Here is a 22,915-nt window from a genome sequence, read left to right as displayed (position 1 = left end):
ACCATATATATCGCTGGGGTAGCGTTGCTAAACAAGGCAATTTTATTAATAAATATGCATGATTTAGTAAAAGCATAACATAAGTACATAATTAAGAATAGTTCTCTTTAGATGAACTGACGACTGCGACGTGGTTCGAGACATTGCAACTTCTCTTGCTCCGGAATTTTGAGGTTCCTCCTCAAAATTCTTCCCCAGTTTACTGGGCTGTTGCTTCTGGCGGCTGTTAATGATAAATGGCTGGAATCGAATTCGGAATTTTGAGGGTCCTCCTCAAAATTCTGCCCCAGTTTCCAATAGTTGGGGAAATGGAAATTTTATTGAGTTGTGACCGAACCCACAGGGCTGCCTACGTATCCCCTCTTAAATGGGAATCAGGTCAGGCGTAGTTCAAATTACATCATATAAGGAAAGCATAAAGATTACACATAGTATCGCTTGACTGCGTCTGAATTGATCAGCTTTGGCCAAACTTCTCCGTTCATTTCTGCAAGTATGAGGGCTCCTCCTGTTAGAACCCGGTGAACCATGTACGGACCCTGCCAGTTGGGAGAGAATTTCCCTTTGGCTTCATCTTGATATGGAAAGATTTTCTTTAACACCAGCTGCCCCAGTGTGAACTCTCTCGGCTTGACTCTTTTGTTGAAGGCTCTGGACATCCTGTTCTGATAAAGTTGATCATGGCAAACTGCATTCATTCTCTTTCCATCTATAAGAGCTAGCTACTCGTAACGATTCTTCACCCATTCTGCATCGTCTAGCTTTGCTTCCTATATGATTCTTAATGAGGGAATTTCCACCTCAGCGGGAATGATTGCCTCTGTACCGTAGACTAGCATATAGGGGGTTGCTCCTGTCGATGTGCGGACTGTGGTGCAGTATCCCAATAAAGCAAATGATAGCTTCTCGTGCCACTGCTTATGCTTCTCTATCATTTTTCTTAGTATCTTCTTGATATTCGTGTTGGCAGCCTCTACGGCTCCGTTCATCTGAGGTTTGTAAGCTGTAGAATTCTTGTGTTTGATCTTGAAGGTTTTACACATGGATTTTATCAAATCGCTGTTGAGGTTGGAGCCATTATTAGTAATGATTGACTCTGGAATTCCGAACCGACACATGATACGGTCGCGGACGAAATCCTCCACGACTTTCTTAGTCACTGCCCTGTAAGATGCTGCTTCAACCCATTTGGTGAAATAATCAATTGCTACTAGGATAAACCTATGTCTGTTTGATGCGGTGGGTTCGATTGGTTCGATAATATCCATTCCCCAGGCGGTGAACGGCCACGGCGAGCTTGTTGCATTAAGCTCATTTGGAGGCACCTTTATCATGTCTGTATGTATTTGGCAGCGGTGGCACTTTCAGACATACTGGATGCAGTCTGTTTCCATAGTCATCCAAAAGTAACCAGCTTAGAGTATTTTCTTTGCTAAAATAAAGCCATTCATATGTGGACTGCAGGTCCCTGCATGAATTTCCTCTAATAGCCTGGATGCTTCCTTTGCGTCGACACACCTTAGTAATCCCAAATCAGGAGTCCTCCTGTACAAGATTCCTCCTCTGTGAAAGAAATTGTTGGATAACCTCCGAAGCGCGCGCTTCTGAGTAGTGTTTACGAGTTCTGGGTATTCTCTTTTTGCCAAGTATTCCTTGATATCATGAAACCAAGGCTTTCCGTCTGCTTCTTCTTCGACATGAGCACAGTAAGCGAGCTAATCATGGATCGTTACCGGAATGGGATCAATGAAATTCTTATCTGGATGTTGTATCATGGATGATAAGGTAGCCAGTGCATCGACGAATTCATTCTGGACCCTAGGAACATGCTGGAATTCTGTCTTTGTGAACCTCTTTCTCAACTCCTGTACATGATGCAGATAAGGGAGTATCTTGGCATTCTTGGTCGCCCATTCTTCTCGGACCTGATGTATAAGCAAGTTTGAATCCCCAATTACTAGCAACTCTTGGATGTTCATGTCAATGTCCATCTTGAGCCCTAAGATGCAGGCTTCGTACTCGACTATGTTGTTGGTGCACGGGAACCTGAGCTTGGCAGATACCGGATAATGCTGAACCGGTTTCTGATACTAGGACTGCACCTATGCCAACTCCTTTGAAATTTGCTGCTCCATCGAAAAATATTTTCCAACCGTCATAGGATCCGGTAATGTCTTCTCCTATGAACGATATATCTTCATCAGGAAAATATGTTTTCAGGGGTTCGTATTCTCCGTCCACGGGATTTTCAGCAAGGCGGTCTAATAGTGCCTGTCCTTTGATTGCTTTCTGAGTCACGTAGACAATGTCAAATTCACTCAACAGGATTTTCCACTTGGCCAGCTTGCCAGTGGGCATGAGCTTCTGAAAGATGTACTTCAAGGGATCCATTTTTGATATGAGATATGTAGTATAGGCACAGAAGTAGTTCCTCAACTTCTGATCTACCCAAGTCAAAGCACAATAGGTGCGCTCTAACAAAGAATACCGAGCCTCGTACAGGGTGAACTTCTTACTGAGGTAATAGATGGCCTGCTCCTTCCTCCCTGTTTCATCATGCTGCCCCAGAACACAACTGAACGCTCCATCCAATACTGCAAGGTAGAGTTAAGGGTTGATAGGTACTCCTTGATTCTGTCGAAAGCTTTTTGACAATCATCAATCCATGTGGTAGCGGCGTCCTTCTTTAACATCTTAAAGATCGGCTCACAGATGACCGTAAATTGTGCTATGAACCGGCTGATATAGTTAAGTCTTCCTAGGAAGCTCATTACGTCCTTCTTGTTCTTTGGCGGTGGCAGTTCTTGAATAGCTTTGACCTTAGATGGATCCAGTTCTATCCCTCGGCAACTCACAATGATCCCAAGTAGTTTTCCGGTAGGAACCCCGAATGCACATTTCGCGGGATTCAGTTTCAGGTTGTATCGTCTCAGTCTGTTGAAGAACTTCCTCAAATCTTCCATGTGGTCAGTGGCTTTCTTGGACTTTATGATTACATCATCTATATACACCTCAATCTCCTTGTGTATCATATCATGGAGGATAGTAGTCATGGCCCTCATGTAGGTGGCCCCTGCATTTTTTAACCCGAATGGCATCATCTTGTAGCAGTACATCCCCTACAGCGTAATGAAAGCCATTTTCTCAGCATCTTCTTCGTCCATCCAGATCTGATGACATCCAGCGAAGCAATCTACAAATGATTGCAACTCATGCTCAGCGCAATTGTTGATTAGGATATGTATGTTCGGCAAGGGGAAGTCGTCCTTTGGACTGGCCCGATTGAGATTCCGGTAGTCGACACAGACTCTGACCTTCCCATCCTTCTTCGGCACCGACACAATATTGGCTAACCATGTCGGATATTCTACTACCCTGAGGACCTTAGCTTTGACCTGCTTAGGGACTTCTTCCTTAATTTTCAGACTCATGTCGGGTTTAAACTTTCTGAGCTTCTGTTTTACTGGTGGACATGTCGGATCAGTTGGCAGTTTGTGGGCCACAATAGATGTGCTCAAACCAATCATGTTATCATATGACCAGGCGAATATGTCCTTATATTCCTGCAGAAATTCTGTGTATTCTTCCTTTTCTGACTGTGACAAATGAACGCTGATCCGAGTTTCTTTGATATTTTCTACATCTCCCAGGTTAACAATATCAGTCTCGTCCAGGTTGGACTTAGGTCTATTCTCAAAATTTTCAACCTCTTTAACAATCTCTTTCGGTATATCATCTTCCTCTGAATCTATGTCCATTTGTTGTGTTGTCTCGTTGCATGTCACAACCATTGGTTCATCAAGATAGGTAATAGGAATGTTGTATAAGTAAAGTAATGAGAGAAAATAATAAGAGTAAGATTTGTAAGGAAACTGAAATGCTTTGATAAATTTCATAACTGTTTTGAACATTGGAAGATCTTATTGCGAAAATTCAAAAATGCGAAAGGAAAATCAACTAGTAAAAATAAAAGATAGTGCATGATGCTTTGTTCAGCCTTGCTACCCCGAGGCTTTCCAAGCTCTGGTGGATCTGATGGTCCAATTGTTGAGGCGTGCTCCTCGGCTTACGGCCTGTATGGAAGGGCCTTCCTCCCCCTCCTCCTCGAAAATGACACAACAATCCATGTCATCTTCTTCTAGGAACAAATTTCTCACTGTTGCCACTGCTTCCTCTTCTTCCTACCCATAGATAACATCGGCCGACTGGAAAGTCTGCTCCAAATACGGTATTGGCTGCTCCAGCAGGTAGTATGGGCCGCGCTATGGTGGCGACCAGTTGTTGAATTCCTTCCAAGTATACTCGTATCCCAGACTGAAAGTGGTGCCATATTTTTTCAGTTTCATCGGCTTGGGGGATTCCTTGGAGGTTCTTGCCAAGTCCCTTGCCAGGCTCATATCCGCTCTAGTTCAATATGCTTTCAATTTTGTTGTCTCACCATTTGTCTTTGTCAACGGCGTTGACTCGCTCGATGTGGTGATAGGTTTTCTCGCCTACCTTTCTCCTTCCTCCAATCGCTGGGATGGTTTGGTGACTGTATATGGGATTGCTCCCGTTGCCGTGAATGATCACCTCTTGGTGGTTCCACTCAAATTTCACCGCATGATGTAGTGTTGACGCTACGGCCCCAGCGGCATGAATCCACGGCCGTCCTAACAGCAAGTTGTAAGATGTCGGCACGTCTATAGCCTGAAAATCAACGTCGAACCAAGTAGGCCCCATTTGCAAACATAGGCTGATTTCCCCAATGGTGGATCTTTGGGAACCGTCGAAAGCTTTGACGTTGATGGCCCCGTCCTTGATCTCATGTAGTCTCTTTCCCAATTTTCTGAGTGTTACCAACGGACAAATATTGAGGTTGGACCCTCCATCAATCAGGACCCTAGTGATAAAATAATCTTCGTATTGTACGGTGATGTGCAACGCTTTGTTGTGACTCAACCCTTCTGGTGGCATCTCATCTTCATAAAAAGTGATCTTGTGACTTTCCAATACCTGCCCTACCATGTTTGCGATTTCTCCTCTGGTGATGTTGCTTGGTATATATGCCTCACTCAATACCTTCAACAAGGCATTGTTATGTATGTCGGAACTTTGCAACAAAGCTAGGATAGAAATCTGTGCTGGTGTTTTGTTCAGATGATCAATGACTGAGTATTCCTTGGCTTGTATCTTTATCCAGAGATCATCAGGCCCGATTTCAGTGATGGTCGGCCGACCAGAGGCCTACTTACTCGACTCAGCTAAATGCTCCGGAGTATAAACCTTGCCAGTTCTTATCATACCCTGTGCCGCAACTGTTTCCCTGAATTTAGCTTTCCCTTTCCTTCTCGCCTCGGCTGTGTAATCCCAAGGTATGGAATTTGTATGGAACGATGTTACGACCGACATTGTTATTGGGATGGGAACCTTTACTCCAAACGGAGCATGTATTTTGGAGGGTAAAACTGCAACTTCAAACGGTGCAGGTGCATTTATTGGAGACCCAAACTCGACTTCAATTGGTGTTGGAGTCTTTGTAGGGGGTGGTGCTTCAAATTCAAGTGTTACAGACATGTCTACCTCGGCATCCCCAGAAGGCTGAGTCTGGACTACAATCGGATTTAGGGTGACTATCGGCTTCTTTGGTTCATCACCTTCTATGATTAAACCGATCGATCCTTTGGGATCCCAATCATCCTCTATTTCAATCATGTGAACACCTCCACCCTTATGGTCTCGCAGAGGGTTGTTGCGGACATTTGGAGTAGGCTCCTTTGCTACAACGATCTTGTTATCGATTAGAGTCTGGATCTAATCTTTCATAGAGCGACATTCATCAATGGTATGTCCCTTCATGCCGGAATGGTATGCACAAGATTTATTTGGATTGACTAGGGGTTATAGTAGGGATAGGGGTAACATAACCAGCAATTTTGATCCTTTCGTACAGCTGGTCAATCGATTTAGCAATGGCAGTATATTATTTTAAGGGTCTGCGGTCGAAATTTGGTCGAGGTCTAGGAAAGCTTTGACGCGTGGGAGGTGATTGATAGTGGGATGGCTTAGCATTGTAGGCTTGGTAGACATGTGCGGGTTGGGAATATCTGGGTGAAGTAGGTTGATATGTAGGAAGTGGGGGTGATTGGTAAGTAGGTGATGGAGCTTGCTAAGAGGGTGATGGTGCTTGGTAATTTGGGGTAGGCTGATATGTGAGTGGAGGTATCGGATAGGCTTGGTATTTGATAGGGAATTTGGCTCTTTGTGCAACCATTACGGCACCTACGTCCCTTTTCTTGGACGCACCACCAGACTGTAAAGCCTTATTGGTAGCTTGCAAAGCTTCAAAGTTTGCAACCATACCACTTTTGATGCCTTCCTCGATCCTTTCCCGTAGCTTGATGATGTCGGAAAATTTCTGGCTCTCAATCAACATCAGCCTTTCATAGTATGCGGGTCTTGAGCCCGGACGAAAAACATATTCATTTGTTCTTCTTCTAAAGCAGGTCTGACCTTAGCAGCTTCTGATCTCCAACGAGTGGCATACTCGGGGAATGTATCTGTGGGCTTCTTCTTTAAGTTCTGGATGTAGAACACATCTGGTGTATTTTCTGTGTTGAACCTAAACCTGTCCATAAAGTCGGACGCCATACTCACCCAGTTCGACCATTTCTTCGGGTCTTGGCTAATGTACCAAGACAGAGCATCTCCCTTCAGATTCCTCTGAAAAGCTTCATGCAAATCCTTTCATCTTTCCCTACCCCGACTAGCTTGTCGCAGTATGTTCTCAAGTGGACTCTCGGATCCCCTGTACCATCAAACATCTCGAACTTAGGAGGTTTGTACCCCTCGGGCAGTTCGACATCCGGTTGTATGCAAAGATCTTCGTAGTTCAACCCTTCAATCCCCTTACTTCCTTCGACACCCTAAATTCGACTAGCCAATCTCTTGAGTTCCGCAGCCAGGTTCCTGATGAGTGAGTCTTTATCATCATACTCGGGTGTGCTTGAGACAGGTTGGGTGGAGGGTGGCATGGTTCCCACATAGATAGGGTTGTTATGGTGGAAATGGTCATTTTTGGAATTCAGAGGTTCTGAGATGAGTAGTGAAGTGTGGCAAGTATTGTAGTGGTGGTGAGGAGGGGGATGGTTTTGTGGTTTTGGGATGTTTTTTGGAGGCATGGGGTTCTGAGCATTTGGAAAATTGATATCTGGAGTGGTGAGGGAAAATGACAAGTTTGCCAGATTCCGAACCTGATCAAGTTCCTCCTAAAATTTCACCAGTTTCTGCTCGAGTTGGGACGCACTTTCTTTGGAGACCTGAGCACCATGAGTGACCTCTACCCATTCAGTTGAGTTTTCTTTCTGGTGTTGTTCAAATCTTCCATCTTTCCTTTGTTCCGGCTTCTGATAGGACTAGGAGGAGGAGTGAGTGGAGGGCCCTTTAATCTTGTGGAATATGATGACGATGCCAGAGTGCACGAACTAACCTTTGGGGAGGGGAGTAAATAAACAAAAAGTAAAAACAAAAAGGTAACAAGTCAGTGGGGATTATAAGAAAGTGTTGCGATATTTAAACACATAGTGCAAGAATGTAAATCGCGTCCTAATTTGGAAGCCTCGTTGTGCCCGAGGTAGGCCTAGCGACAAATTGATTTGGAGAACTTAGAATGCTAAATGCCTCATTTTATTGATAAAAAGTAGACAAATCCCAAAATGACACTAAATAACAAGGAATAAAATGTCACTAGTGGCCATTGGCCTTATTACATTTCATAAAGTAAAAGAAAACTCCTATCTATTTGGTCCTAGAAGGACCTTCGCTAGACTCGGCATCTTTGGCTCCATCGAACAGCTTCACCAGCTCACGAAGTCCCAGCAGCAGGTAGGCTCTGGCTAGGTGTCCACCCTCGTTTCCTTCAGCATTCTGGCAGTCCTCGATCCTTTTGAGAAACTTCCTTTCCAGCTCCACCAAACCTCGTTCCAGGTATCCTAATCGCTTGTTGGCACTGACGGCCATGTCTTTCCACTCTTTAATCAGTTTTTGGTTGGCTTCTTGAATCTCATGGTGCTCGCTTTCACATTACCGAATCCTCTTGCACAATTTGTTGTATATGACCTGTGCTTCAGCCCTTTCATCGATGATTCTGTGACCTCGAACAAACCCAGGTTGGCCTAGACCATTGTGATTATCTTTCAGCCAGCCTGAATAGTATGGGGTGCAGCCAGCATGGTATCTGTCTGGTTCGATAGTATCTCTTCCCATGATGATCTTGCAATGACACATATGCTGAGCTTGGCACTTATAAAGACTGTCATCAGCTTAGAAGTCAGCCCGAAAGTGACTCAATCTTGTCGACCCTTGGTATAACATGCTTCCTACCAGATTGTCTCATAACTCAGAGAGGGACATAAAGGTAGGTTCCTCTCAAACCGATCAGTATCAGAAATGGTGCGTCCCTGGATCGAGCGATGAACTCTTCAGTAGGGAACCACTCGAACATCCATTGTATTTGATCCTCAGTTAGATTTTCAAATAGCTCCACCCACCCCTTGGCATCTTTTGGCTGAGCAAACATGTTGGGCATGTAGTTCATTCGCCTTGGTTGATAGAAGGCTATATGATCGTCCCAATCTCTATGCTGAATCTCTTGCCGATATTCATCCCTTTGAAGATGCTCCATGAGCCAGAGCTGGAGTAACAAGTTGTAGCCCTCGAAGTGTGGGGCTCCTTGTTGACACTTTTCCAAGGCTAGGTATATCTCTGCGATGATCATGGGCACTATACTAAATGGTTGTCCACCAATTCCCTCCATCAAAGTTTTGGTGACCATGGCTAGCCTGGTGTGGATCCTTGCTTTCTTCATTGGAAACACTATCATCCCCAAAAAGCAGAACATGAAGACAAAGACCCTTAAGTGAATATGCTCCAACAATGTAAGGGCGAACTTCGTTGGGTGAATATACCCCAACGTGAATATGCCCTTCGGTGAACTCATCCGGATATGTATGGTAGGATTTGCTGTGACCGTATCTCTCGTACAAATAATCAAAGGGAATGTAAGACTCTTCAAACATGTCAAGTCTGGATTCTTCTTTAGGCCTATCATTTTGATAAAACCTCTACCCTTGCGATTTTCCAGCATTAACAAACCCGGGGTCTCCCATGGTATACCAGCCAATCCTCTTATTTCCTCTAGCAGGGGTGTTATCTCAATCTCTCCGAAGCAAAACACAGACCTATCACAATCCCAGAACAGAGTAGCAGCTTCTATGATTTTGTTGTTAGGTTGGACCTCTAGGAAGGAAGGTAGATTTCCTAGGTATTTCCGGACAAGAGTCTGATCACTGGAATGAAGATCCTCTCACAAACTTAGCAACCTTAGGTGGATGTTCTTGACCATGCCGAATCTGGGGACTTTGTGCCTCATGTTTCTGCAAGACAAAAGGGTTAGGCCCTTACCCCCACCAGACTCGACTATTAAATACCAATAATTGGCATAAAAGCATTTAGTTCTCCCAATAAATGCATAAAACGTGATAGTGTCTGTTTGGGTTTTTGGGAAACCCAATGGACTTTGGATAAGGTTATCTTAAAGAGTCGTTATGCGTACAACATAACCGACTTGGCTAGGTTTGACCATGATGCATGCACAATTAAACAGAGTAAGGTTTCTATGGGGGTTTTAGGCTGGTGCCCTTGAGCGAACAACTCAAGAGGGAAAGGCATGAAACCGTCGACTACACCGTTGATCGACTGATTTTACCGCAAATATGCCTTTGCCGGATTTAAAGGGTGATAATATCGGAAGAGCGCAACCACTCATTATAAGCGTTGCTATGGTATTTGTTTGGCACGAGTGGAATATGATGTTGGAAACATGCATATGCAATAATTAAAACAAGTTGTCACGTATTTGCACGTTCATAAAGTAATAATTACAATAATTTAAAATAGTAATAAAGGAGTGCAGTAAAGGAAAGCAGTGAAAGAAACAAGGGAAAGAAACAAGAGACAAGTTAGTTTGTTTTGCAGTAGAAGAGTAAATGCTTAAGGGTATTAAACAAATAAGGCACATAAGAAATGTAAAGTCACAGTAATAGCTTGAAATGGTAGAAGCCTAAAAGATATCCTCAGCAGAGTCACCACGCTGGCACGCCCCCTGTTTCTTGCAAAATCGGGTTTATGACATTTGGGAGGACAACTCGTTCCCCTTCGAGAATTGGGTTTGAATTGAAGAATCGCCACCTAATGATTAAAGTGCATTAGGATACTAGGAGGGGTTTGTTTTGAGCAACCAGAGATTGGGTAAAGGCTTGAAATTATCCCAAGGGGAAGGTGTTAGGCACTCCTCAGGATCCACTAGTGTAGTTCCCGGCCAAACTATTGTTGTGACTTAAGTGCAAATAACACATAGGCAAATAAAGACTTCAAATAAGAGAGGATTTTCACGTAATGGTTACAAATAAACAAAAGTAAGAAAAAAGAACTAAAAGAGTTGATTTTCTTAAAAGAAATGGTTTAAAAAAAGATTTAAAAGAAACAAAGAAAACAAAGGGAAGGGGGGTCCTAGGTTTATTAATAATATGGATCACCCCACACAACATCCAATAATTACTCCTTAGTAAGGGGCTACACGTGATGTTATCGCGTGGTCATCATATCCATGTCTACCCTTTCCACACCCCGTTAAAGTATTAAAGTGCAGAATGGTCTCGCTTACTTATTGCATGCTATTTCCCGCTCCAATCCTATCAGCCCCGGAGGCACTTGGGACTACTAATCCTAGAGGGAGGAGGTATTGGGCTTATTTGTGGTTTCAAAAGGTAAAATACTAAGGCGACACACAAAACACATATAACAAGTTTGGGGAAGCATATAAACAAATAAAAGGGCTCAAACAGACCTCCTTAAATCAAAGAAAAGCATATAGTTCTGCATGTCTTACACGTACTGATTAGGATCTGATTAAACTTAAAAGCTGGGGCAGACTGATTTATTGCATATTTCAGATAAGAAGCCCGAATCAGGCTTGCCTGTTGGTTGTAGTTAATAAAATCTGATTCAGTTCATAAACTGTCCTATTGGCTTGCCTAAGTGTTAGACGAAAACCTATAGGCATGGTATCTACTGATTTCAGAAAAGATGAAGTATACTGATTTTAGAAAAAGGTTGTCAGTTATTTAGGAAAGACGGGTTTTGACAAAAGATCACAAATTCTGCAGACATTAGACAATGATTTTAGATTTGTAGGCGAGTGAGACGTTTCAGACTTGGTTATTAATTCCTATAGGCATGCTTTCTAGGCGTTGCTAATTTTTTTTAAAAAACCTTTTGGACATAATAAGAATGCAGAAACCCTATAGGCATGACATCTAATTGTAGTTGATTTTCAGAACCTATAGACAAGTTCTCTACATGCATATGCAAAAGTCACGATATCTACATGAAAGTGCAGGGTCCCTATAGTCATGGTATCTAAATGAGAATGTTGAAGTTCCTAAATGAGAATGCAGAAAATCTTATAGACATGGCGACTAAATGAGAATACAGAAATCTTATAGGCATGGTAGCTATATGAAAAATGCAGAATTTTTTTAGGCATGGTAGCTATATGAAAAAATGCAAAAATCTTATAGGCATGGTAGCTATATGAAAAATGCAGGAATCTTATAGGCAAGTTATCTACCCTTTTTTACATGCATGGTTACCCTTCCCTTTTCACTAACCATCCCCAAAAGTTATTACAGTCCAAATAAAATAAAGAAAAATACATTAGAAATTGAAAATTACAACCAAGGAGAGCCTGATTCAGACTTCCTGTCTGAAGTATGAAGTAAACCAACTCCAAAGATCATGCTTCAAAGCCTTTCTCCCACTTGGGTGTGTCAGAGTTCCCTAAGAGTTTCATAAGAACTCCGGGAAGTGCTTACATCCAAATGTATCACCATATTAAGCCAAAGTGTAGTGTGGAAGGGCCAGCCCTCAGGTGTCCAAGTTCAGAGGGAAATAAAGGTCCCAAGGCAAGGCTCACAAGAAGGGGGCAGAACTTAGGAACTAAGAGAGAGTGCAAGTGCAGAATTCTGAAAGAGGGAAAGCGGAGGGGAAACAGTACACATAGGGATATAAGGAATGAGGAGTTGCAAGAGGTAAAAAGCATGTTAGTGGGCATAACCCAACAATGGGAGATACTGGCACACCCATAAGCCTACTGGAACACATTGTTTAGAGGTTAGGATCCCCTAAGGTATCAAGTTCAAACCATAGACAATAACTTGCATTTTGCCATGTTTTAAACTGTAACTCAAAGCACATGAAGGGAAATAGGGAATAGGGATTCATAGCATAAACAAGCAAAAGGAAATCAACATGCTAGTTTAAGTATTTAACTCTGCAGAAGTAGTAAAGTAGGCATAGATGCAGAAAGCTGTAAGTAAACACATTGTGGTGATGCTGAAGCTAAATTAGGACATACCAGTCTCAAAGAAACAAGTAGAGAAAAATGAAGTAGTCTGGTAAAACCTCAGTGCAGACAAGAAGAGAGAGTTCTATTATGTGTGTAAGAGTTCAGAAGAGATTGTGAATTGTGAAGTCTGAAATGTAGTGAAGAAAGGTCGTGCCCTTTTATAGTGTAAAAACCAAGTAGAAATAAGGTAAGAAATAATTGAAGAGCTGATTGTCAATCAATTACACAAAACTCCCTTTAGTTAAGGGATTCAGATTCAAACGGGTATAAACCAATTAAGGAAAGAAATTAATCAAACACTTTGTGCAAAGTAGGCAATTAGGGGTGAATACATAAAAGTTATTTAAGGAAAGGGTTTTTGAAATACACTGTTTGTGCGAATAAGGTAAGAGGATCAATTAACAACCAGTAAATCAAAAGGGTCTAAGATTTTGTATGAATGAACCGAGTCAAAAGATGGGAAAGGTTTTTAACTTAAGAAAAATTAGCAAACAATGGAAAGGGAATCAATTAGACCCATATTCAGAGGGAAGTAGGAACTAATCACAAATTCAAAAGCTACTTTAAAGGAAAGTCTATCATATATAAGGAGCATGCGAACATGTTAAGCATGAAGGAAGACTGTAGTGTCATTGTAAATTCAGTAGAAAATCCAGTATAGAAAAGTTTAGCAAAAGGTCAGAGTCATATGAAAGCAAGGAATGGGTCTAAAAGAGTTAGGGGTTTTTGAATAAACCTTAAGTTCAATCAAATCACAAAATCAAGCTTGGCAGAACCCCTAAATTTTCCTCATTGAATCAAATATAGAGATGAGAAGGCAAGTAGTTAAAACAGGCTTAGAGGTTTCAGAGTTGAAACCTCTTGCATACTTCTTTCATCAACAGAAACTCATGAGAAAAACATGATAGCAAAGTAACATGTGGAACACAGTAGAAGCACTCAAAAGAAAAACATTGATAGGAACAGTAAAAGAAACATGCTAAAGAAATTTTTCAGAAGAAGCTTAAATAGGGCTTAATAGAAGGAAAATAAGGAAACTTAAGAACTTAGCAGGAAAATACAGTAGGAGAAACATGTTGGAACATAGTAGAAGACAAAAAATATAAGAACACAGTAGAAAAGAATATGAGAGCATAGTATGGAAAACATGATTGAAGAACATACAAGCTTGGAGTATATAAAACTCAGTAAAAGAACATACAAGAACGGAGTGTAAAAACTCAGTAGAAGAACATACAAGAACAGGGTGTAAAAACTCAGTAGAAGAACATACAAGGTAGAAGGAAAACATAGAACAAAGTAGAGTCAAATACACACAAAAGAAAAAGAAAAGAAAGTCAGAGAAACACTTAAGATTTTTCAAAAAACCTTAGATCGGAAACGAAGCGGTTTTGAAAGTAATTTTTGAAAGAAAAGTTAGGGAAATCGTTTGAAAACTCAAGGAGAGCACAGATACATAACGAATCTAAGGAAATCGGAGAAAACCTCGAAGGGTTAGAGTCTCAAAAGAACCCTAGAAGTGAGATAGGCTTTGAAAGGTCACTGATCTGAGTCGGAGCGGTCGGAATCAGGCTCAAACCACCATGGTACACCAGAGTAAAGCCGGAGATGGCCATGGAACCTTGAATCGACAGAGGTCTGGGTGCAAACCTTCGAGGTCAGCCTCAAATCTTTAGGTATCAGGCACGTGGGAGCAAAAGAAGGTGAGTATAAAACTCCCATAGCCTAAGAAGCCATGGATTCCGGTAGGTTTCAAGGTGGAGGTAGTGGTAAGAGGCGGTTATGGTTTGGGAATGTTCTAGAGAGTTTGAGAGAGTTTGAGAGTTCAGAGGCGGCTGGTTAGGTGAACTGATTTAGGGTTAAGGGGTGTTGGTAGATTAAAAAAGGAAAGGAGGGTTTGTGGCCGTTGATCATTTTGATCAGCGGCCTGGATTTAATGGGGGCCCGGACGGGTTAAACTTAATTGGATCAGGGGCGGGCAGTTTAGGAATTGGGCTGGTCCATTTGAAATTGAAATTGGGGTTAATTTGGGCTAAAATTTAAATAGGCAGGGCTAGTATTTAAATAGCCGCTTTTTCCCTTTTTATTTTATGAAAAATAGTAAAATGATTTCCAGAAACAAATTAAAGGTACTAAATCGATTAATAATATGTAAATATTAAATTAAAAATAATGGAATCAAATTTGTAATTATAAACACAATTAAATCTTAAAATATGCTAAAATTGCAATTATATGCAATTTAACTTAAAATGCTAAATAAATTTGTAAAAAATGTGCAAAAATTACTTTTAGCTATATTTTGGTATAAATATGAGAATTCGATAAAGGAGTTACCAAAAATGATAATTTGAAAAATAATTATTGGTTTTTTCTGATAAAATAGGGCAATAAATAGATTTAAAAATCTATAAAAATTAAGAGAAAAATAGTAAAACCTTGGGACATACTTATATATGCATATACCTGCTATTTTGAAAGTATTTTGCATATAAAAAATATATAGAGAAAAATTGGGTATCAACAACAGCAATAGAAGATGCTGGGAACTGCTCGAGGCTCCGGGGCAAGATCTAGCAATATGCCTCGGATCGCCACAAGTATAGCAAGACTTCGGCTGCTGAGACTGCTGACCTTGAAACTGACCTTGACGGCCGGAGTAACCACCCTAAAAACTCTGGAGTAGAGGTGCACTGATAGGAGCTGGTGGTGCACTGTAGGGTAGCTGATCAAAATACTGTATATGAGAACCACATCCACCTGGGGCACCATGAGAAGTCTGAAGTGCTGACTGAAAAGGCCTAGGAGGATGGCCCCTACCAAAAGAATCCCTGCCTCCAAACGAGGCACCACTGAATCTACCTGAATGACGAGGCCTCTTGTCAGACCCCAGACCACCTCCTGTGATAGAACCATCTCGACTTTCTGGCCACATTGGCCGCCTCCTGAAAAGAAATTTCACTCCCCGTCTCTCTAGCCATCTGCAATCGAATAGGTTGAATGAGTCCCTTAATAAACCTCATCACCCTCTCTCTCGGTGGGGAGTATAAGAAGAGCCTGATGGGCCAAATCAATAAACCTCATCTCGTACTGGGTGGCAGTCACAGAACCCTACTGAAGACGCTCGAACCGCCTGCGGTACTCCTCCCTCTGAGTGACGGGAAGGAACTTCTCGAGAAATAGGTGCGAGAACTGGTCCCAAGTGAGAGCCGGTGACCCAGCTGGTCTGGCCGAACAATAATCTCTACACTATTTCTTGGCGGAACCTGACAGACGAAAAGCAGCAAAGTCGACCCCATTGGTCTCCACTATCCCCATGTTCCGTAGAACCTCATGACAACTGTCCAAATAGTCATGGGGATCCTCTGAAGATGTACTGCCATATGTAGTAGTGAAAAGCTTGGTGAACCTGTCCAATCTCCACAAAGCACCAGAAGACATAGCTGCTTCATCACCAGTTTGAGCTACAACACCCGGTGGAACTACCCCAACTAGCTGAGCTGCTGGAGTCTGAAACTGGGGAGCCATCTGCACCGGAGTGCAAGTAGCGGGAGTCTACGCTCCTCCCCCAGCTTGAGAGATGGCTGGTGCCACATGAAGTATGCCTACCTGAGTGATACTCTCCATAAGGCCCACCAGACGGGCCAGAGCATCCTGAAGTACCGAGGTGGCGATGAACCCCTCTAGAACCTGAGCTGGGCCCACTGGAACGGTCTGGGCCGGAATATTATCATCAAACTCTACCTGAGGCTCTGCCGCTAGCACGGCCTCGACCTCATCTTCTGCCCCTTGTAGGAGCTGTCGCTGGGGGCTCGAGCTGCTGATCAGCTGATAAAGCGGTACAGGTTCTCGTCATCTACGAAAGAACAGAGTAGAAGTTCAATTAGCATTGAAAAATCAAATCGCACGACAGAGAAGAATAAATGTGAAGTTATTCCTAAACTCTACAGCCTCTAAGGGATAAACATAGACATCTCCATACTGATCCCTCAGACTCTACCTAGCTTGTTCGTTAATTGTGAGACCTAGGCAACCTAGTACTCTGATACCAACTTATCACAATCCGAATTTTCCACCGTCGGGATTGTGATGGCGCCTACTCTTGAGAGCTTGGCAAGCCAACAGATACATCTCTAACACATTTATTATTAACCCAAATAATGGAGATAATGATAACTACAGTTAAACAGATGTAAAGTACAGAAGATTTATAACAGAACCAAAACTCTAAAACAAGTATACCCCAACGATTTGGTGTCACAATTTCACGAACATCTAAGAATTTCTACAAATATTAGTTTAAAAGAATTACAATTGTTCTCGAAATGAAAAGAGACAGAAAATCTAAAATATAAGAAAGGGGACTCCAGTGTCTGCGAACACCGACAGATCTACCTCGGGTCTCCTATGGACTGAAGGCAGCCACCCAAACTCTACTCATGAGGTCTGTCACCGAAATCTGCACAGAAAGTGCAGAGTGAAGTATTAGTACAACCGACCCCATATACTAGTAAGTGCCGAGCCTAACCTCGGCGAAATAGTGATGATGCTAGGACACTACAAACATAAACCTGTGCAGTTAAATAATATACTAACAGAATAACAATAATGGAAGCTAAACAGAAATTAAGGGGAAGAGGAAACATGCTATGGGGGTGCCAGAATAATTAATCACAGTAGTAATGGAAATTAAACAATTAGTGCACTTGAACCGATAATAACAAATAATCATAGCAAGCAGAAAATGCACGGCATCACCCTTCGTGCTTTTACTCTCAATCCTCACCATGCAATCAGTAATAGGAATGTAAATGTGCACGACATCACCCTTCATTCTTTATCACTCTTCCTCACCATTTAAATCATAGAAATGTGCATGGCATCACCCTTCGTGCTTTATCTCTCTTCCTCACCATATGCATAGATATAAATGTAAATGTTTACGGTATCACCATTCGTGCTTTATCACTCTTCCTCACCATATGAATAATATCAATATGCACGGCATCATCCTTCGTACTTTAACACCTTCCTCACTATAACAACAATAGAAACAACAACAACCCGGTAAGGGCATCACAATCAAACAACATTGTTTCATCATTTAATTTCACTATAGGACTCCCAATCTTGAGCCAATACTCAACCAATATCCAAACCAGGAACAATATAGTAAAACTTATTAACATGAGAAATAACTAGCTTAAGTAGGAAAAATATGTATAAAGAAACACAACTATCACAAGTATAGAACTCACTCGCATGGTATGACCCGACAACGACGTATAGATACTCGTCACCACACCTATACGTCGTACTAAACAACTAACAAGTAGCAAATAGGGCAAACAATACCTAATCCTCTAAGCTAAGGTTAGCCACAAAACTTACCTCGATTCCACATCCATAATCAAACCTCAAATACCGCTTTACCTCTCGATTCCACCTCCAATCCGCTTGTATCTAGTCATAATTAACTTAATAACATCAATAAATGCTAAAGAATTCAACTCCAATGCTTAATTATAGGTTTCCCGACATTTTCCCCAAAAAGTCAAAACCCGACCCCGGGCTCGCTTTGTCAAAACTCGAATTTCGGACCAAAACTCGATTACCCATTCACCCGTGAGCCCAGATATACAATTGGTTTTGGAATCCGACCTCAATTTGAGGTCTAAATCCCCAAATTTTGAAATTCCTAAATTCTATCCAAAAACACCCAATACCCCCCATGAAAATCCCTAGATTTTGTGAAGAAATCTTGTAAAAAAATGAATTAAATTGAAGGAAATGAGTTAGAAGTTGTTTACCTATGATTTGGGGAAGAACTCTTCTTTAGAAAATCGCCTATGGGAGCTTAGGGTTTGAAAATTTGAGAAGTGAAGTGAAAATCCCGTCAAAACTTGTTTTTGAACAGTTGCAGGTATCGCATTTGCGATCACAGGTTCGCAATTGCGAACTCGCAGATGCGACCAATGCTTCGCAAATGCGAAGCCTGGCCAGATCTGCTGCCTTCGTAAATGCGAACAAATGTTCGTAATTACGGCCACTGTTCATGTCGCATTTGCGGCGATGAACTTCGCAAATGCGAAGGTCCCCTGCCAATTTGCGATGATTATTCGCGATTGCGGTGCTCGTATTTGCGAGCTAGACTTTGCAAATGCGAATTCTGCAGACCTGCAATACCAGAAAATTTTCCTTAAGGTTTAAAATACTCTATGGCCTATCCAAAACTCATCCGAGCCCTCGGGGCTCCAAACCAAACTTGCACACAAGTGTAAAAACATCATACAAACTTGTTCGTGCGATCAAATCGCCAAAATAACATCTTAAACAACGAATTTAATACCAAAACTCATGAAATTTTCAAGATTGCCAAAGGTCCGAATCACGACAAATTACTTTCGTTTCTCACCAAATTATACATATAAGGTTTAAATATTATAACGGACCTGTACCGGGCTTCAGAACCAAAATACGGGCCCGATACCATCAAGTTCAAACATTATTCAATTTACAAAAATCCTTATATTTTCCAGCAAAAAAATTTCTTCAAAAATTCATTTCTCGGGCATACGCCCAAGTCCCATGTTTTACTACGGACCCTCCGGGACCGTCGAAATACGGGTTCGGGTCCGTTTACCCAAAACGTTGATTGAAGTCAACAAAAATTATTTTTAAGCTAAAATTCATTATTTCTTAAAATTTTACACATAAGGGCTTTCCAGATATACACCCGGACTGTGCATGCAAATCGAGGAGAATGAAAATGAGTTTTTTTAAAGGCCTCGAAACACAAATTTGACTTCTAAAACAAGAGATGACCTTTTGGGTCATCATAACTTAAACATATGTTCTTCCTCGAACGTGCTGAGAACTATGCTGGAATTGTCTGAAATCAATGTTTAACACCCCGTGCACCTAACCGTGCTGCCACAACTCAGTTGAGCATATTAGTTCGATCAAATCTGAAGATATTCTCTTTTATTCAAGCAAATAAGCTTATAGCCCAATTCCAACATCCAGAATTCTCTTCCAGGCCTGCTTCCAACATACGAACACCGTATCAATCACCACACGATACACCGATACATGATTGCATACCTTTGCTAAATTTATACTATGCATTGCATAACTCACATGACCATAATATCATCCTCTGATAACAATAGCCGAATCTGATGCTCCCAATGCACCTCATGACATATATATCTTGTCCCGGCTTTTGCAATACTGCCACGACGGAAGAGATGCGTAGAAATTCATAACCAACTGCCGAGTCAACAAATGATTAAGTCTATACTCCTGACAAGAATATTTACCTCATTCTGAACCAAATAATGGTATTTGATCATTAATATACCTCATATAATCCGATCTCACTTATCCTAGATCCAATAATCTCATCTCACCCAGTACGAGTTGCTCAGGCAATAAGCCACCTCAGACACTACCAAAAGTCTCATATGATGCCACAATGAGCCAACAAGCTACCAGCTCAAATGATATATAGATATAAGGAAAATGAACTCTGGAAAGAACTACTCAGCCTACGCGACTAATTAATCAATCGAAGGGATGATATGAACCCTCCTCGGGAAATAAGAAACAAAACACATTAGGATAGATATAGGGGACTGTACTCAATATCTCAATGTTGCGGCGTGCAACCCGATACAAACAACATACCCCTGGTGGCGTGACACCCGATCCATACATAAAATTCACATAAGGAGATACTTACCGAGCTAAATTGCTCATTACTACAAAATACCGAATACTGGCCACAAGCACACTAAGTGCATAATACAATCCATGGGGAGACAGATAGCGCCACGTGCTACAAAACTCAAGCACAACTAAGGTGCTATATATGATCTGAATCTCAAGAGCCATCCTGCTCACATAACACCATCACTACGTGAAACCTCAACACGTAAGAATATTATCAAGTCGTTTCACAACTCACACAGCACAATATAGTATTACATAAAATAGCCGACGACAAAATAACATCCAACGTTCGAATACTCCTCCATAAGGAGCGTTATGCTGAAATGAACACATTTGGCCTAAGGGTGTATTGTGGGCCGGGACCGCGTGCCAAACGGGCCAGTTCATATGGGCCGGTCTCTAGCAGTCCAAAAGCCCACAGTGGGCCGATCCTTGCCAAAAAGCCCGCGAGCCCAGGACCGGCAGGCGGGCCTGGGCCGGTTCAACCGGGCCCAACGGCTAATTTAAAAAGGGCCAACAATCAGAATTTAAAATATAGTCGTTGGACTGCATTTTTAGCCATTTGGCACTTTCAAAAATAGCCATTTGTCCCCCAAACTTTGTTTTAACCCCAAACTTTTTATAATTACACTTTTTTCCTATTCTCAACTATAAATACCCCCTCATTCTTTCATTTTTACTCACAAATTCATCAGTCTCTCTCAATCTCTCTCTAATTTTCTTCTATAATTGCTTACTTTATTATTGCAATTCGTGAAAAATTGTGAAGTTGGTGAATTGAAGTATTCAAGTCTTCAACGGTATTCAATTTTCAAGAAGTTGTTCGTCAATTCGGTAAACTCGTTCCAACTCTTAAGTTTTAATATTATAGTTTTGTGTGTTTTATTTAGTATAATTATAATTAATATGGACTTTTCTTTGAAAAAATATTTGGGGGTAAGGGTAAGGGAAAATCTAAAATTGGTGAATCTAGTCGCCAAGCTACTACTTTTCCCCCGGCTCCCCGGCCCAGACCTGTTACCCGTCCTCCTCCACCTGCTATTCTTGATAGTGATAACCCTTGTTTTCAATTTTTCAATAGTCAATTTTGCCATGATGTTGCACCAGGTTAACAACTAAATGAAGAAGTTATGAATGCTCTTTATCCTAATCAAACTATCTTTGAAAATGTAGAAGAAAATGATGATTTAGATGAAACCCAACCAGATTTAGATGATACACTTACTAGTCCTGTTAATAACCCAATTGATGCCCCGCCTGACCCTCCTGTAGTAACCTCTACTTTTATTAGACAACCTTCTAAACGGCCCGAAACATCTCTTGTTTGGCACTTTTTTACTCAACTAAGAGAACAAAATAAGGCTAAGTGTAAATCTTGCGGGTCTTTGATGGCTCATAAATTTACTGGAGACCGTAGCGGTATAGGTAGTTTGACTAGACACATAAAGATACACCCTAGAGATAAAGCTAGATATTTACAAATGAAAGCTGCGCAAGAGGGGACAAGTGTAGATAGTATGGTTAACCCTAGTACAGGGTCAAATCTAGTTCAACCGGGAATTAACACTGTTACCGGTGGCATTTTATATTATGATCCAAATAAAGATCGTGAAGAATTGGCAAAAATGGTTACTGTTATGTGCTTACCCTATAGTTTCCCTTATAACCCTCATTTTATGCATTATATTAGAAGAGTTTTTAATCCTACTTATAAAGGAAGGCCTCGCGCAACCGTAAATAGCGATATTTATAAATACAAACATGAATATGAACAGTATTAGCGCTATTTATTTACTCATATAGATTGTCGCATTGCTATTACAACTGATATTGGTAGAAGTGGTAATAACTGTGATTATCTAACTGTTACAAGTCATTGGATAGATGAGGACTGGATAATGCAAAAACGCATTATTGCTTATAGAATAATTAATTCACGCCACACAGGTAAATTTATTTCTAACATAGTTGCAGATATATGTAGATATTTTTGCATTAGAGATAAAATAATGTTGGTTTCAATAGATAATGTTTCTAGTAACACTAATGCTACAGGCTTGCTTACAACTACACTAAATCCTGCATTTAGTAATATTTTTCATGTTAGATGTATTTATCATATTTACCATTTAATCGTCGGTGATGGTATGAAAGTTTTAAATGTAGAAATTGAAAAGGTTAAAATGGCTCTTAATTGGCTTTTTTATTCAAACCGTAGAAGTAGACTTAGAGACTATTTTAAAAAATGTGATGAATTTGGACTTAGAGAAAGAAAGGTTCTTAAACCTTGTCCGACTAGATGGAATTACATGTATGAACATTTAATTGTTGCATATGAATATAGGAACCCAATAAGTGCAACGTATAATGCTCGTGTAGGTGATGATGATGATGATGATGATGATGATGATCACCTTACAAATCAAGATTGGACTAATGTTAAAATGCTTGTAGACCTTTTAGAACAATTTCATGTTGCTACAAAGGAATTATCTGGGCAATATTATCCTACTATTTCTAACTGTTTAGTTTATATTGCATCACTTGCAGATTTGTTTACTCAATTTTCAGAGGGTGGGATAATTTATCAATTTGCTATTGATTCTATGAAAGCTAAGTGATAATAGGTGAATTGGACTATAATTAGGCCCTAAATAACCACCTTCTTGTATAGTTTTTATGGTAAAAAGTGCTAACAAAATGCTCTGATTAGTGCTTTTCATGCTTTGCAGGCTA

This window comes from Nicotiana tabacum, chromosome 7 (genome assembly GCF_000715075.1).
Source record: "Nicotiana tabacum cultivar K326 chromosome 7, ASM71507v2, whole genome shotgun sequence".
NCBI classification, from domain to species: domain Eukaryota; kingdom Viridiplantae; phylum Streptophyta; class Magnoliopsida; order Solanales; family Solanaceae; genus Nicotiana; species Nicotiana tabacum.
Note: the sequence above shows the minus strand (reverse complement) of the source record.